At 42.9% G+C, this 14,401-nt stretch overlaps 1 protein-coding gene and 1 pseudogene across 2 annotated transcripts in view; one reads left to right on the forward strand and one right to left on the reverse strand.

The window, feature by feature from the left end:
* Positions 1–14,401, forward strand: part of Gpc6 (glypican 6) — a 997,624-nt gene that overhangs the window by 408,853 nt on the left and 574,370 nt on the right. The gene's annotated exons all lie outside the window — the stretch shown is intronic.
* Tmem11-ps1 (transmembrane protein 11, pseudogene 1) lies at positions 10,148–11,078 on the reverse strand (annotated as a pseudogene).

Here is a 14,401-nt window from a genome sequence, read left to right on the forward strand (position 1 = left end):
CTTGGGTGCATTTTGTGAGCAATTCAGAGCATAGGTAATTATGGTAGATTGCTCCCGTGCCAAGAAGACATTGCATAAATCCTTCAGCTCAGGCACAACTGACATACTGTGAGTAATACTCGGCACCTTGGAGAAGATTTATATTCAGAGTCCCGTGAGCCCGAATGTACTCCGCCTTTCATTCCTCAGCTGCTTGACTGGAACCATGGCACTCAGATATTTCCCAAATTCTCCATTTTCATGATAGGATAATCAATAAAGAACAACTATTAATTCAGAGTCACTCTGATAGACTGGGACTAGACAGTTTTACTAGGATATTGATTACCTTGGTAATTTACCACTGAGGATAGACACTTTGGAGGTCATTAGAAGTATAGTTCTTGCTGATGCTGTTACGCACAGATTCTCCGTCACTCATCAGACTTATGTGGGCCCCTTGATTCTCCTGAACCACAGAACCCAGAGTAGCAGGTCCAGCGATCAGATCTCATACACTATAGCCTGAAACGTAGAGGAAATGCTGGGGTGACTACTCTCTTTAAGATGTGGTTCTGAGAACCTGCTCTAGGATGGTTCAAAACCCTATTTTCTTGGCTTAGGAAATAGGTGTCTTCAAGTTCCTTCTGTATACTCTCTCTGTGCACCTCTCTGTGTGTCTCTCTGTCTCTCCCTCTCTCTCTTTGTCTTTCTCTGTGTGTATGTGTCTGTTTGTCTGTCTGTCTGTCTGTCTCTCTGTCTCTCGCCATAGATGTCTTTTACGGCCATGTATCATTTAGGGACTTTTCATTTATGTTTTTTTAAAGATTTGTTTATTTGCATTTTATGAGCAAATTCTGTGCTGCTCTGAAGGTACAAAGATACAGAACAAATCACGAGACCTAAATATCTCTTACCTGTTCCCAGTGCTGACCTTGTTGACACGATGCCTCTTCTCCTTGTACGCTGGATTTTCAGGCTGTGTGTGCCTGCAATAAGAAAAGGGTGATATTTTTGAATTATCTCTCTTTTCCTGGAACTTAGCTTTTACTCTCTAGAGGGAAAAATGTCAGTATTTATAAAATTTAAACTTTCAAAGCAAATGCATCCCTGTCCCCTATATTTTGCTGCAACATTGGTTCCAGGTCACTGCCACTGTACCTTGCTGCATTTGTACCTGTTTTTTAACTTCAAGAGCCACTCAGACCTTGCAGTGAGTGTATCAAGGCTTTGCAGGGCCTAAGATCAATGTGCGAGAGGAGGAGTTAATGCTCTGTACTAAGAAGTGTTGGTTCTCAGCCAGATCCGGGAAATAGGGTTGTAATCCCTACTACTTGGAAGCAGTAAGGCATGGGAACTTACAGGTAATCTCAACTCCAAGCTGGCTCTAGTGTGTATTCAAAACCAGATGGGCAGCATAGATCCAGATAGGTCACCATATAAAGCAAGAAGCTAAGAAAGGGTTTGGGAACATAACTCAGTAGTGGAGCATCCCCGTGTGAGTCCATATGTTCATTCTCCAATATTTGCAAAGTAAGCAAGCAAGTAAGAAAGTAAGTGAATTACTTATTAGTAAAGACTGTAGTTGAATACAACTCCTCCCCATTCAACTCTTAAACTTCTAACAGGAACCAGCATTAGTTCAGGAAAAACATTTGAGTGTTACAGTGAAAGCTGCTTTTGTCAGTGCTATTGTAAAACAGCAAAAGTCATTGTGGAGTTGACTAAACACTGGAAACTGTGACTGAGTCTTGGACCTGGCTTATTATACAAGTTCCGGTCTGACATTTCTGCTCTGTTAGAAAACAAAAATAAAACAGATGAGTGCAGAGGAAATGTAGCTTGGTTACAGAGACTCCTCCAGAATATGTATAAGAGTAAAATATCTAGCTAAATCCTTTAATCAAACTCAAGATAGTTTAGACATGATGGGCAACATTGTACTCACAGGTAACAGTAGTATGTTGTTCCCTTAAATGTTGTTGAAAAGTAGCCCCAAACCATTTTTATCACAACTAGGAAAAATTAAATAAATTATATTGGTAGTAAATCTGAAAAATATAAGAATAACATAGCAGTAATGTTAAAGTATAGTATATTATACCCTCCAAAATATCTTAAAAGTACTTAATTTTGAGGAGGTCAAGAAAGATTATACAAATAAGCACTATACATTTTTTGATCATTAAATCGCCACAAAATAAAGTGGTTTCTCGTGACCCCTGTTTGCTCAAAGTCTTTCAAAGTGATATTTTAAATGACAGGCTCATTCTGATGAAACAACACCTATGTGTTTAGGTCTCTCCTTAATTTCAGCTAAAGGAAAATGAATGTAGTTGGTACTGGTGCCAGAGAATCACTTAATTTGAGACCCTTGGATTTAAAAACAGTGGCCTTTGTGATGGATTCAGAGAAGGCCTCTATGTCCTGCAGTCCCCTGCTCATCCCAGTGCTATGGGTAGGAAGGCTCTTCCTGCACTGCTTTAGAATGAGCTCCCGAGGACTGGGGATATTGTTTCTTCTTGAACACCAATTCTTGGCGACATAGTTGTTACTTTTTAAATAATCAGTGAGAGTCATATTATGCAACCGGGAAAGCTCCTGTCTGACCAGAGATATACCAAAATGAAGGCTCTCCTTCTTAAAGACAATTTGGAATGCTTATCAGAGTAGAAGCAGCTGCATTTTGGACTTACTTAGAGATTTTATTTAATGTGGTGTGAAAAAGTAACCAGTGTTAAAAATAAACAATAATCCACATACACAAACACACACACACACACACACACACACACACACACACACACTTCGTTATAAGAAGTAATTCCAATGAGGTGCAGTTTTGTACGAATTCACTGCAATGAGTAGAAAATAAGGTGAGAACATATTTTATGATGTTTTGTGTTATTTTTAATTGTTATAATCTTCAAGCTGGATATGTATGTTCCTTCAGAGTAAAAGCATGTTAGAATTCTTATCAGTCAGAAAAACATCTTCACCAATCCAAATGAATTAGAATGTGTGACTAAAGTAAAGGCACTCTGTGCACTGGGAGCCTGGCGGTTGATACATTGTTACTCGAAGCAAATGGCAAATGCTGGCTCCTGTGGTGGAGAACTGATATAAATCAAGCTCATACACTATTTCATAAATGAATGGAGACTCATAGGAAACACTTTTTTTAGTGATCAGTGAAAATGATTGCCATCAAAGAAGGGCCTGATTGCTAACCACCGCTTAGTGTTTAAGCATAACATCTGGCCAACTCCGAGGGAAAACAGGCCGGGCTTAAAAATTGTTTACTCTAACCTTCAAGTCATATACATATAGACAACAGGCAAGGAAACATCTGATGTCCCTCAGGTTTCCGCTGGGAAACAAATATAACTCATCGTCAAGCAAACATCCACTGGTTGTTTTCCCCCCTCCTGGATATTTCCTTGCAAGCTATTGAGTAATGGGGGTAGGAGAAAATTAAGATGATTAGAGTTCTTAAAATATATAAAGGATGATTTTTACTTTGCATTTCTCTGTGTGTGTACCCTTTAATCTATGTGGAACTGCAGTGTTTAATTCAACTCAGGTTGTGCAAGGCACAAACCTGAAGGACGAGTGGAGACACAGATGAATTCAGGACCCGCAGGCCTCCACTTAAACTATCGTTCCCTGGCTTCTACCAAATTATTTCAGATACTTTTCCTTTTACCCCTCTATGTTGGCTTCATTATTAACCCAAAGATTAAATGCCTCCCCCAGCAGTCACTGTAAGAAGAATCCTTCCTTGCATTCCTGGCTACACTCCCAGAGATGCTCATGTACCTGGGAAGCACTTACATTGTCCAAATCATTTCTAACAGGTTATCTATCTTCCTAAGCTGAGGAAAAGTGGATGAGGGTATCTTTATGTGCCTGAACCTAACACCGACACATAAGGGGTACTCAGCAAATACAGGGTGCATGGGTGAATGAGCAACTGAACAATTCTCTCAGTCCAGTTTAAATACGGAACAAGGGCTGCTGTAAAACTGGTAAGGAGGACTGGGGGACAGCTTAACAATAAATGGCACTTGATGTATAGCAGGTATAATCCTAAGGACCAACGTCCTGGTCCCAGAATCCACACAATAAAACAGGCATCCAACCCATGCCTTTAACCCTGAATCCTTGAGGGCTGTAGTCTTCCAGGCTATGGGAGAAAATGTGACTTCTGTGTGCAAGGAGAAAGTTTGCCTAAGAAGAAAAGCAAAGGGGGGTGAGGTAGAACCCTGATGACTTCTGACCTCCTAGGGCCACAGGAATGCATATACATACACATATACATACATACATACATACATACATACATACATACATACATACATACACACACACACACACACACACACACAAGGACATACACTGCAATACTATATATGCAGGCACACAGACCCTCACAAAGAAATATACAAGAATGCTTTTTAAAACTATGCTGATGGAGGGGCTGGGGATTTAGCTCAGTGGTAGAGCGCTTACCTAGGAAGCGCAAGGCCCTGGGTTCGGTCCCCAGCTCCGAAAAAAAAAAGAACCAAAAAAAAAAAAAAAAAAAAAACTATGCTGATGGAAACTAGAGCACAGGGAATTGATGAAGACCATGCCGGGCTGATCACCTGACACTCACGGGTGTCTCTTAAGATGCTCTTGTGAGAGGAGAGTCTGTATGCCTACATGGCTGGCAGACTAATAATAAAACTTTATTTGTAAAAATCATATGGGTGCTTAATTTAAACTGATCTTGTGAGTAACACAAAGTGATGTTCAAAACTTTAATCAGAGAAACCATAGTCCTTGGAGTATGATTTCTTTGCCCATTCCAAAATGAATGTTCTTTTGCCAGGCCCCAGTTGGGCAGCTTCGTGGGATAACTTTCCCATTTAGACAAATTAGAGTATAAGCCCCTATTTTCCAACGACATGGAGTGAACTAAAATTAGCATTGATTTAATGCTCGGGGGCAACTTAAAGTGACATGTGAACATGAGAAAAAGCTAGCTTCTAAATCCTATAATTCTCAGTGGGCACTTTTCGTTGGTCCATTTCGGTATAATCTTGTTCTCAGGGATAAGGCTCTCTGTGTCAACATTTTTCCAAGAGTCTGACTTTTTGTCTTCCACTAAATATGGTAGTCTTTGTTTCTCTGAGACCATGTGAGAACAGAAGGGAAATTTCTTCTCAGGGAAGGCAGGGCAAAGTGTATAAACTTCTTGCCAGAGGTTATCACAGTCTAACTGCAAGAAGGAATGTATGTGTCTATAAACAAACTTAGACACCATCCACTCGGAATTATTAAGTAGCTGGTGGAATGGCCCAAGTGGTAAAGACACAAGCTGTAAGCAGCAGCCCCCTTGACCAGAAAGGAGCCTCCAAGGGCTAGAGAGATGTCCAGAGGTAAAGTCACACAGAGGCCAAGCAGACGGCCTTTCTCCCAGCATGGTACTCCCAAACCTTTGGCACGGTTTCTGCTCTCATCCCTGCCCCGTCGATTGCTCACCTCAGGTCTGCACCCTTACCTCTTGAATAGTTTTTCAATAGTCATTTTCCTCCTGTATTTGTCCATTCCTTTTATTTGCTTTGCTTTTAATCTGCAGCTATTTTATGGGTGGATGTGTGTTCCAAATTCTGAGCCAGGGATCGAGTTCAAGGCTGAGGTTGGCACACAATTGCAGCTCCTAAACGAATAGAGAGAGAAAGGTAGTCAACTTTACCTGAGTTCTTTTGGTGGTAAGTCACTTTTTTTTTTCCTTTAGAACACCCACCATCCGGGAAACCTGTAACCATAAAAGAGGCTTTTATTCTATTTCAGGCCTTCTGGAGCTCCCATTCATTATTTACAGTATCTTTAACATAGGGAAACAGCCAGCTGTTCTGCTGTGCCACGAACTCGAAGGTTCTACCTTGCCTGCCAAAGTCAGGCTATCCGTGAGCGAACTGAGACAGTTGGTCGCTTTATATAGAGAGGCCCAGGGCCAATGTACTTATAGGTTTTCTGCTTTCAGTCCCAATTATTCAAAAATGCCAAAACAAACCACCCCATATTTTAGAGTTGTGATGCACAAATGCCATTGTTGGGTTTTCCTCTGATCTTTGCTTACTCTGGGGGCCGTTTATGTTTGTTTTGTTTGCAATGCTGGAGTGGGAGCTGGGGTGCCTGATGCCAAGCAGAGGCTCAGAACTCTTAGCCACTTCTGTGAATAAATACGTAGGGAATGGGAGCAAAAGTCTTATGAAGTCAATTTTAGGTTTAAAAAATATAAAATATATAAAACACTTGGCATCATTTCTCCTGGAAATAACCAAAGAATACCACGTATCGATTATCCTTTGAAATGCTCTAGAATGGTTTTTTTCACCCTGAGATGCTAATCTTTGGCAAGACAGGTTTCTCCCTATGCTGCTCAGGTGGGACTTGGTGCTTACAGATGAACATTCCTTGTGCTCTGATCGGGTATGTTTTTCTCCTTCCAAGACAAGCTGTCTGAGGCTGAGGCAAGGCTCAGTAGAGTTCCCTTCCCTGACTCAGAGTTACCGTCTGAATGGCAGGCTGCCCTGCCCCTTTGCAGAGCCTTAGAGCTTTCTCCCCATCTCGATGGTAAGAGAAGGATTCTACATCTCTCCATTCTGACTTCTTGTACAAACTCATGATCTCTCAATAGATCTGCTCTTACGGCCAACAACTGCCGGCTGAAAATAATCCCTTACACTAGTCAACTCTGACACGTAGCTCACAACTATTAAGAATTTGAAATAAAAACCGCTTTGTCTAAATAAATAAATAATACATTTTCTCCCACATACTGGTCACATAAGGCTTTGGACATACAGGACACTGACTTAAGCAGCTCCCATCCTTAGGAAAGTTCGTGTTCCCCAGATAATGAAAACAAAGAACGAAGCATACCCCTTTGATAAGTAAGGGTGAGATGGTGACATCACAGCACTCCTGATTCCGTCATCTCCAGAGTCTCAACAACATACCTTCCCCACATGGACCGAACTCTGTGCTCTCCTGCCTGTTTTGTGTTCAAAATGAGATGTTCTGAAGGATTACTGTGTTCCTTCCGTGCATAGACCGACATGCCATCTGCAAAAGCAACATGTGCAGTCACTTTGACAGAAAATAAATCTCACATAGCACAGAAAGTCACAAAAGAAGTCATGGAACTGACTGAAAACATATTCACAAAGGCTGACTCCCAACCATATTTCCTTCCCTGGGAAAGGTTTGCCCCAGACTGGAAGAGCCGGAGGTCAAATCTCTAGATGAGGCCCCCATGTGTCTCCTGCCCACTCAGTGGCTCAGTAAAGACCCAAGGCAGTGCTGCTAGTTTGGCTCCATTCCTCATGTCCTTCCTCTCACAAACACAGTGGTACGCATATTCTGACTTTGTATCATTAAGGCCTACGGGAACTTGGTGGGTTTGGAGGCATTGAGGGTTACAAGCTCTGTGGCTTCATGGCTCCCCAGGTGACAATTCATAGTTGTTTTTACATTCACCATTTTCATGGGAACGAAATAAACATGTTTAAAAGTTAATCTTGTGCAATCTTCAGTTAGTAAGAATGTGAATAGCTTAAAAGGAACTCAAAATACTTGAACAACCAAATGCAAAAGGCAGTCATGTTTGTAGGTGTGTGTTAGCGTGTGTGCAAGTGTGTGTGTTCGTGTGTGCGTTTGTGTGTGTGTGTGTGTCTGTGTGTGTGTGTGTGTATGTGTGTGTGAATTTTCAGTGTGGGAAGAAGCAAAGTTGGATTTGGTTGGATGACAAAATAGCCTACAGTTCTTGCACCTTGCTCTGTGTGGTAAGGATGTAAACTCAGGAGTGGGGCTTGATCCCACTTGCCAAAGCCACAGCCGTGCCTGCCACAGTTTCTCACAAATCAGTATTCCTTTGAAAGAATTTGGAAAATAATTTTTGTGCCACCTTGTCATAATGTCACTGTGGCCTCAGTGCCCTTCACTTCATTGATGGCTATGCAGAATACTGACTCAGTGATCAGTTTAAGAAGCAAACTTTATTTAGTCAATTCACCAAAGATGTGGTAATGACTCTGACTAACATTAGGTAATAGTAAGGTGGCTGGTGTCTTCTGATTTTTCTGTTCTTATTTACAAATATATCAGCATGATTAGCTTTAGTGTTATCTGTGAGAGAAAGGCTGCATCACAGGGCTCTCTCCTGGGATGTGTCAGCCATTCTCTAGCTGAATGACTCGCAGGTCTTCAGTAGCTAAAGCCCGTGACGCTAGCTTGGCCTATCTTGCCTTCTGTTAAAGTGGTGCTGGTGCAGGATGTTGAGTTTACTGGGGTGGAAATGAAGGGTGGTAATTGGCATGTGTGACCGGTGCTCTTGGAGATTGTGAGGAGACAGTGTTGAGAAGTAGTCAGGAGGCTGGGGGGGAGGGGTGAACGAATGCTGGGAATAAGCTGGTGTCTAGTTAGGATGGCTCTAACTTTGCAAGTGAAACAAGCAAAATGTCAAAGACCAAGCTAAGGGAATGTCCTCCTATTAAATGTGGTGTGGAAGATTAATTATAGAAATTCCACGCTTTGACCCAAGGATAGCCTTACGTCTTCCTTACGAAGAACTCCTTGTCTGCTGGGAGGCCAAAGAGCAGGTGTCTAATCACTGCCACTCTGAGTGGTCAACTAACCCAGGTCTGAAGGACTCCACCCTATCTTGTGTCTTAGTGTGATACGGGCTGTTGTCGCTCCAGGCTCCAGAAAAATCTGTGAACCTGTCCAACCTCAAAATCCCTTCTTCTCAGAGTTCTTTCTCTTCACTGAGCACAGGATAAGACATTCTTCGAGTGTTTGTATTCCGTTTCTCCTACTGTATAGTAGGTTCGGGCAGAACATTCTTTATAATCACAAAGAGAGCAATGCTGTGAAAAAAATTTACCAGCCTATAACTAGGCAGCAAGAGAATGGGAATAATTTCAAGATAATAAAATACTTTGTTATTTAGCTCAGTTACGGTTTATTTTTGAAACTTTATATTACACACTTCCAAGAATTTCCCAAGTCAGACTAAAACAGCCTGACTCCCTTGCCTTATTTCTGACTCGTGTACTGACCTGTGACTACAGGGACTCTTGTCAAATCTCTTTGCCAAATTCTTTAGCTAATCACAAGTTGAAACGGCCTTCTCTCCTGTGGTTTTCCTGCAGGCCTTGCATTGGCGCAGTTTATGCCCTCTGACTTGGCAACCCCTTTCAGAATACTTTCTGTGGTTTCATAGCCAAGAACCCTTGACCCGCCCTCTATGCTGTTCACCATGGGGCTCACCAAACTGCCCCAGCCATTCTGGCATGAGAGTCATTATGAAGATATGGACTAGAACAAGTCAGCGTGCCAGCAGGGCCGCGTCAGTCAGAACTGTCCTTCAGGCAGAAGCCTGAAGTAGTCTGTGAAAGAGAGCAGACCTCTTTTTGCCACGCCATAGACAACTGTGTGAGAGGCTAAATCCAAGCATGTAATCAGGTGAGCTGCCTAGACTAATGTACCTTGTATTCTATCAGAACTGTGCTGCCCACGGGTAGATCAGGGATGTAAGTATCTCGGCATGTGGTCAAACATGTGCCAGCTAGAACAGCTACCATCTCCAGGTCATGGAGACTTCTCAAGACATGCACAGTTTTGGTATACTTCCATTTAAACTTGATCCAATTCGCCACTTTTCTTTCTTTCTTGAAGGTATCTCTTCTAAGTTATGTAATTGACCAGGAAATCATAACTGGAACACTGGTTGAAGATCAACAGGGTTTCTTTCTTCCTTCCTTCCTTCCTTCCTCCCTTCCTTCCTTCCTTCCTTTTTCTTTTCCTTTTTTTAAATTCTCATCATTTTAATGGACAATAGTTTGCGGTTGGCTTCTGAATGGTTTAGTTAAACCATATACTTAAGACACCCCCACAGCAAGTTCATGCCCCTCAAAAGGTAGCATCGATTGGGTCCTATCCATATTCCACTGCTCAGTCAGACTTCCACAGCCTGGGAGCTGCTCCTGGGTAATGGAAATAGACATCTTAGTGTAATGAGCTGAATAAACCCTTGGCACACCCATGATCTGTTATTTTTGCTTAAAAAAAAAAAGTAACAAGTATCAAACCAAACACTTTCCTAGGTGACGTTGCTTCACGGAGGAAACCCAGTGTTGCTGTACGGATCTGGGTCGTGTGGGCGCCGTGGTTCTGCGTTCTTTGTGCCCCACTCTCCTGCAGTCACTGTGTAGAGCTCATAACCCTTATTTACACAGTACTCCAGGGCAGCCGGGGCTTCTGTGTTGTGCAGTCTCTTTCTGTGCAGTTCGTTCTCCTGATCCAGCGCCGCTGTTGTGGAGGTGAGCATGTGCAGAGGCAGGCGGGACAGTTTACAGGCATCATACTCCACCTGGTACTTGCAGCACGGGTCAAACTGCCAGGAGATCCCATAGAGGGCTCTGCACACCAGTGGGCAGGGAGATGCAGTGGGAGTAATCCAGGGGCAGTGCCAATGGGGTGAGGAGGCAGGCAGTACCCGCCAACATAGCCCTCTTGTGCCGGCAACTGCCTACGGTGATCCAGAGTGCTGTCTCATCTCCAGTTCCGGTGGGCTCTATCACAATGTCCTTGTACGGGGCTTCCAGTGCCTGCTCCAGCTCACAGGGGTCCTAGGGATTTTCGCCACTGTGCATTTCATGCACAATGACTACATGTAGTGACTGCATGTAGCAGTTTGTAGCTGACAGGCTGACCATTCTAACAATCATGGAGGTCTCAGAGATGCTCAGGGGCTCTGAGAGCCGGGCCACGTAGCCCAAGAAAGGACAGGCAGGGCTGTATGAGAGTCGGTCCAGGCTGGCGCACATGTGGTAGAATACATGGTTTCTAGATGGGTAAGGGGGCCTCAAGGAGGCCAACAGAACAAACAAACGGTTTGCAGTGCTTCCTGTCAGCACGCTCAATTTTGGACAAAAATTCAGGTTACAGCTCAGAGTTTGATGTTCTTCATTACAAATCCTGTTGTTTCCCTCTCTCGGGAGCGGCCACCACCACCTCCACCGCCACCTCCTTCCCCACCCGGCCATCTTGGAGACTCTCCATGAACAAGATTTCCATTTAAGCCTTTGTGTGTATGTATGGATAAATGGATACGAGACTGTGAACTCACATCTTGTATCCATTTTAAGAGTCATGGAGTCATTTGAGAAGATATTACTTAATTACTTAATTAATTACTTAGGACATACACATCCAACCATCCGATCTCCCCTTAGTGTATGACTTCCCACAAAATCTCAAGCTCACCAAATGTCGTAATTAGTAAAAGTCATGTAAAACACCTGCATGGTGGATTAACTTTTCCAGAGGTCTCTTTAATAATACAGTGCTGTGATATTTATCTAAGTGATAAGTAAGTTGCCATTGAAGTGTAAGCATTATTCTCTTAGCGGGAGATATTTCATCCACCAACATTGAAGACCCTGGTGAGTCCTGGCCTCATTAGAACTTTAGAAATTCATGATCCATATAAAAAATGAAATAAATAAACAAAGTCCTTTTGAAGAGGCTTGCCTGGGGAAATTGACAGGCGAACTACACGAAGATGTGCATAACAGTGAGGTTAAAATGGATAGGCAAGAGTACAAAGGCAGGAGTGGCAACTTTAAACAAACAACTCATTAGAGGACCAAAACCTGAAATGCTCTGAGTTGCAACACAAAGAGGTGAGTGTTTCAGGGGTGGGGATGGGGCATCCATAACAGACAAGTAAGCAGGAGGGAGGAGCTCTGTAAGACAGTGGGGATGGGGCAGCCATAGAGTGTAAGCAGGAGGGATGAGCCTTGCAAAACAGAAGCCAATGTAAATAACACTTGATAAGCATGTATAGGGTCAGCAGCAGTGAAGGTACTCATTGGTGCTGTACGTGTTACTTCCTGCTATGAGCGATCAAGGTACTTCATCCCTGTCCCTTCAAACAGCACATGAGATTTTATGAATGGGGGAGCTGAGGTCTGAACAGTTTAGAACATATGTCCCAAATTTAGATTCTACATCACTCTAAGCTAAACCAAAGTTTCTAGAGGGAAAAAGAAAGCTTCTATCTACAGGACTTCTGGAGATTTGTAAGAAGTCAAGTTCTAGCAATCTAGCAAGTGATCGGAGAGATGGAAAGGGCAAGTGTTTGGCCAAGCAAGCATTACTTTGCAGTCTGTTAGTGAGAGTAAAATATTTAACATCCTTGAAGTCTCAGGGTTGATGACATGTTCAAATTGTGATTTCAGTTTACTTTGGGACAGCCTGCAAAAACGATTACTGTGTTCAAGAGCTGTTGGCCCAGCCTCTCTCAGCTAAACCTAAGTGGCTCACACTTCACACTCAAGGCAAAAGTTGGCGAGCGTCATTTAAACAAGCCAGATTTGATGGAATTTTAGAGTTACTTGGGGATTTATGGCTGTCAGAGAAGCCGAAAGCCTCTACAGCGAGTCACTATTTGGCATACACCACATCACGCCACCCCACAAGAGCAAGAAGGTGGTTGGCTTGGTGTAGAGAGCTGTAACCAGGACCAGGACTTAGGAAAGTTTGTTTCATCTGCATTGAAAATCTTGCTCCACACCCCCACCCCCCCCCACACTTTTTTTTTAAACATTTCTTCTGAAGGTGGAAATAAGCAAACATTTTCTCATGTTAACCCACCAAGAATGGCTTTGACATAATGCTGTCTGGGTCATCTCTCAAAGAATTCTTTTTCAGGATTAGAGGGTCAACCATGGTAATACTGATGATGAAAGCCCACAGGTATCCAACCCTTTCTACAGGCAGGCATGGGGTGGACACTACACAAGCCCTATCCTTAAGGCGTTTATAGCACCTCTTTAGAATAACTAAGAAAGTGACATATGGAGAAACTATGTACCTTCCCCAGTGACTCTGAGACAAAGCATCTGTGATACTTTGATTAAGCAAATGGCTGTGGGCTGCACCAATATAGAATCACATAGGAGCTAGGCCCCTGCGCATGCCTTTCGGGGGATTATCATCACTGCCTTAACTGGTGTGGAAAGAACCATCCCGAAGATTGGCATGACCAGGTCCTAAAGCACAGGAAGCCTTCACTGCTGTGCCTTGACTGTGGATACAGTGTGAACACCATACAGCGCTCCTGCTGCACTGACTTCTTTGTCTCTGCCACTTCGCCTTGAGCTATGTGCTCAGTAAACATTGTCTTCTTTAAGTGGCTTTGTGTCCAGAGTATTTTACCACAGCAACAAGAAAAGAAACTAAGACAGTAAAAGAAACTAATACAGTACCATACCTGCCTCACACTGAAAGCCATCTAGAGTATCACGAAACCATCTGCAGACAATGCAGTAGCATCTTCCTTTGAGCACTGATCTCATATTGGGGCAATGAACTAATATTATTTTGATCTGTGCATACATTTCTCCATTTAACCTTGAGGTTGGTTAGCCATTTCTGTTCTTTTAAAGGTCAAAATGATCTATGCATCCACCCTCACCGAAGGAAGCAAGGAAACAAACGCCCCCATGGTCAGTAACTACAAGCCCAATGGGGCTGGTTTCCTATGTGCTAGTTTATGTAGAGAAAAGTGCACGAAATCTGAGTTAATTGCTATTCAGTCATGCCACCCTTCTTCTCTAGTGACTGAGTGAGAGGCCTCTGAGTGGCATACCAATTGTCTGTGGAAAGAAGTAAGATTTGGCATAGCCCTTTATGAAACATTGATGACTATTCGGGCACGGTGGTGACAGTGATATGCAGAGCCACACTGGCCTCCTGTGGAGCCAAGGGCTGACTGCTTTCCTCATCCTAAGACACAACTGCCTGATACAAATGCGTGGCCCAAATGGGTTGACCTCAGTTCTCATCACCTCGCTGCCTGTGCCTTCAAACTCTAGCTCAATTCTCCAAATTTTCTGACTTTAGCTTCCAACTTGGAAACAACGGTGTCACAAAGAAATAACTTTCTGTTATTAGAGCCTAGGGTTGGTGCTTAAGTACAAACCAATTTCTTCTCTCAATCCCGTCTTCTGATTTTCTTACCTTCTTCACCTTTCTGTACCGGTTCCCTTCCACTCCTCTGCTTCCTCTTCTCCCTGGATCCCACCACATGTGCTTCCCTTTGCCCAAGGAGCGCTTCCCGGCAGAGTAAACCTCGTGCCGTGTGTTCTGATGCTGCTACTGCATTTCTGTCATTAATGGTTTTATTGTTTGAGTATCCAAATTATTTCATTAAGTGAATAGCTTTAGAGATTCATTTGATCTAATCTTACTGCTGACTTGAGGAAAAGATATACAGCTTTCGGTAAGAGAATATGCCAAAAAATACAATCTCTACCTACACAGACATTATTTTTATTATAATTTATATCCTGGTATAGTAATA

The sequence above is a fragment of the Rattus norvegicus genome, chromosome 15 (genome assembly GCF_036323735.1).
Source record: "Rattus norvegicus strain BN/NHsdMcwi chromosome 15, GRCr8, whole genome shotgun sequence".
NCBI lineage: Eukaryota > Metazoa > Chordata > Mammalia > Rodentia > Muridae > Rattus > Rattus norvegicus.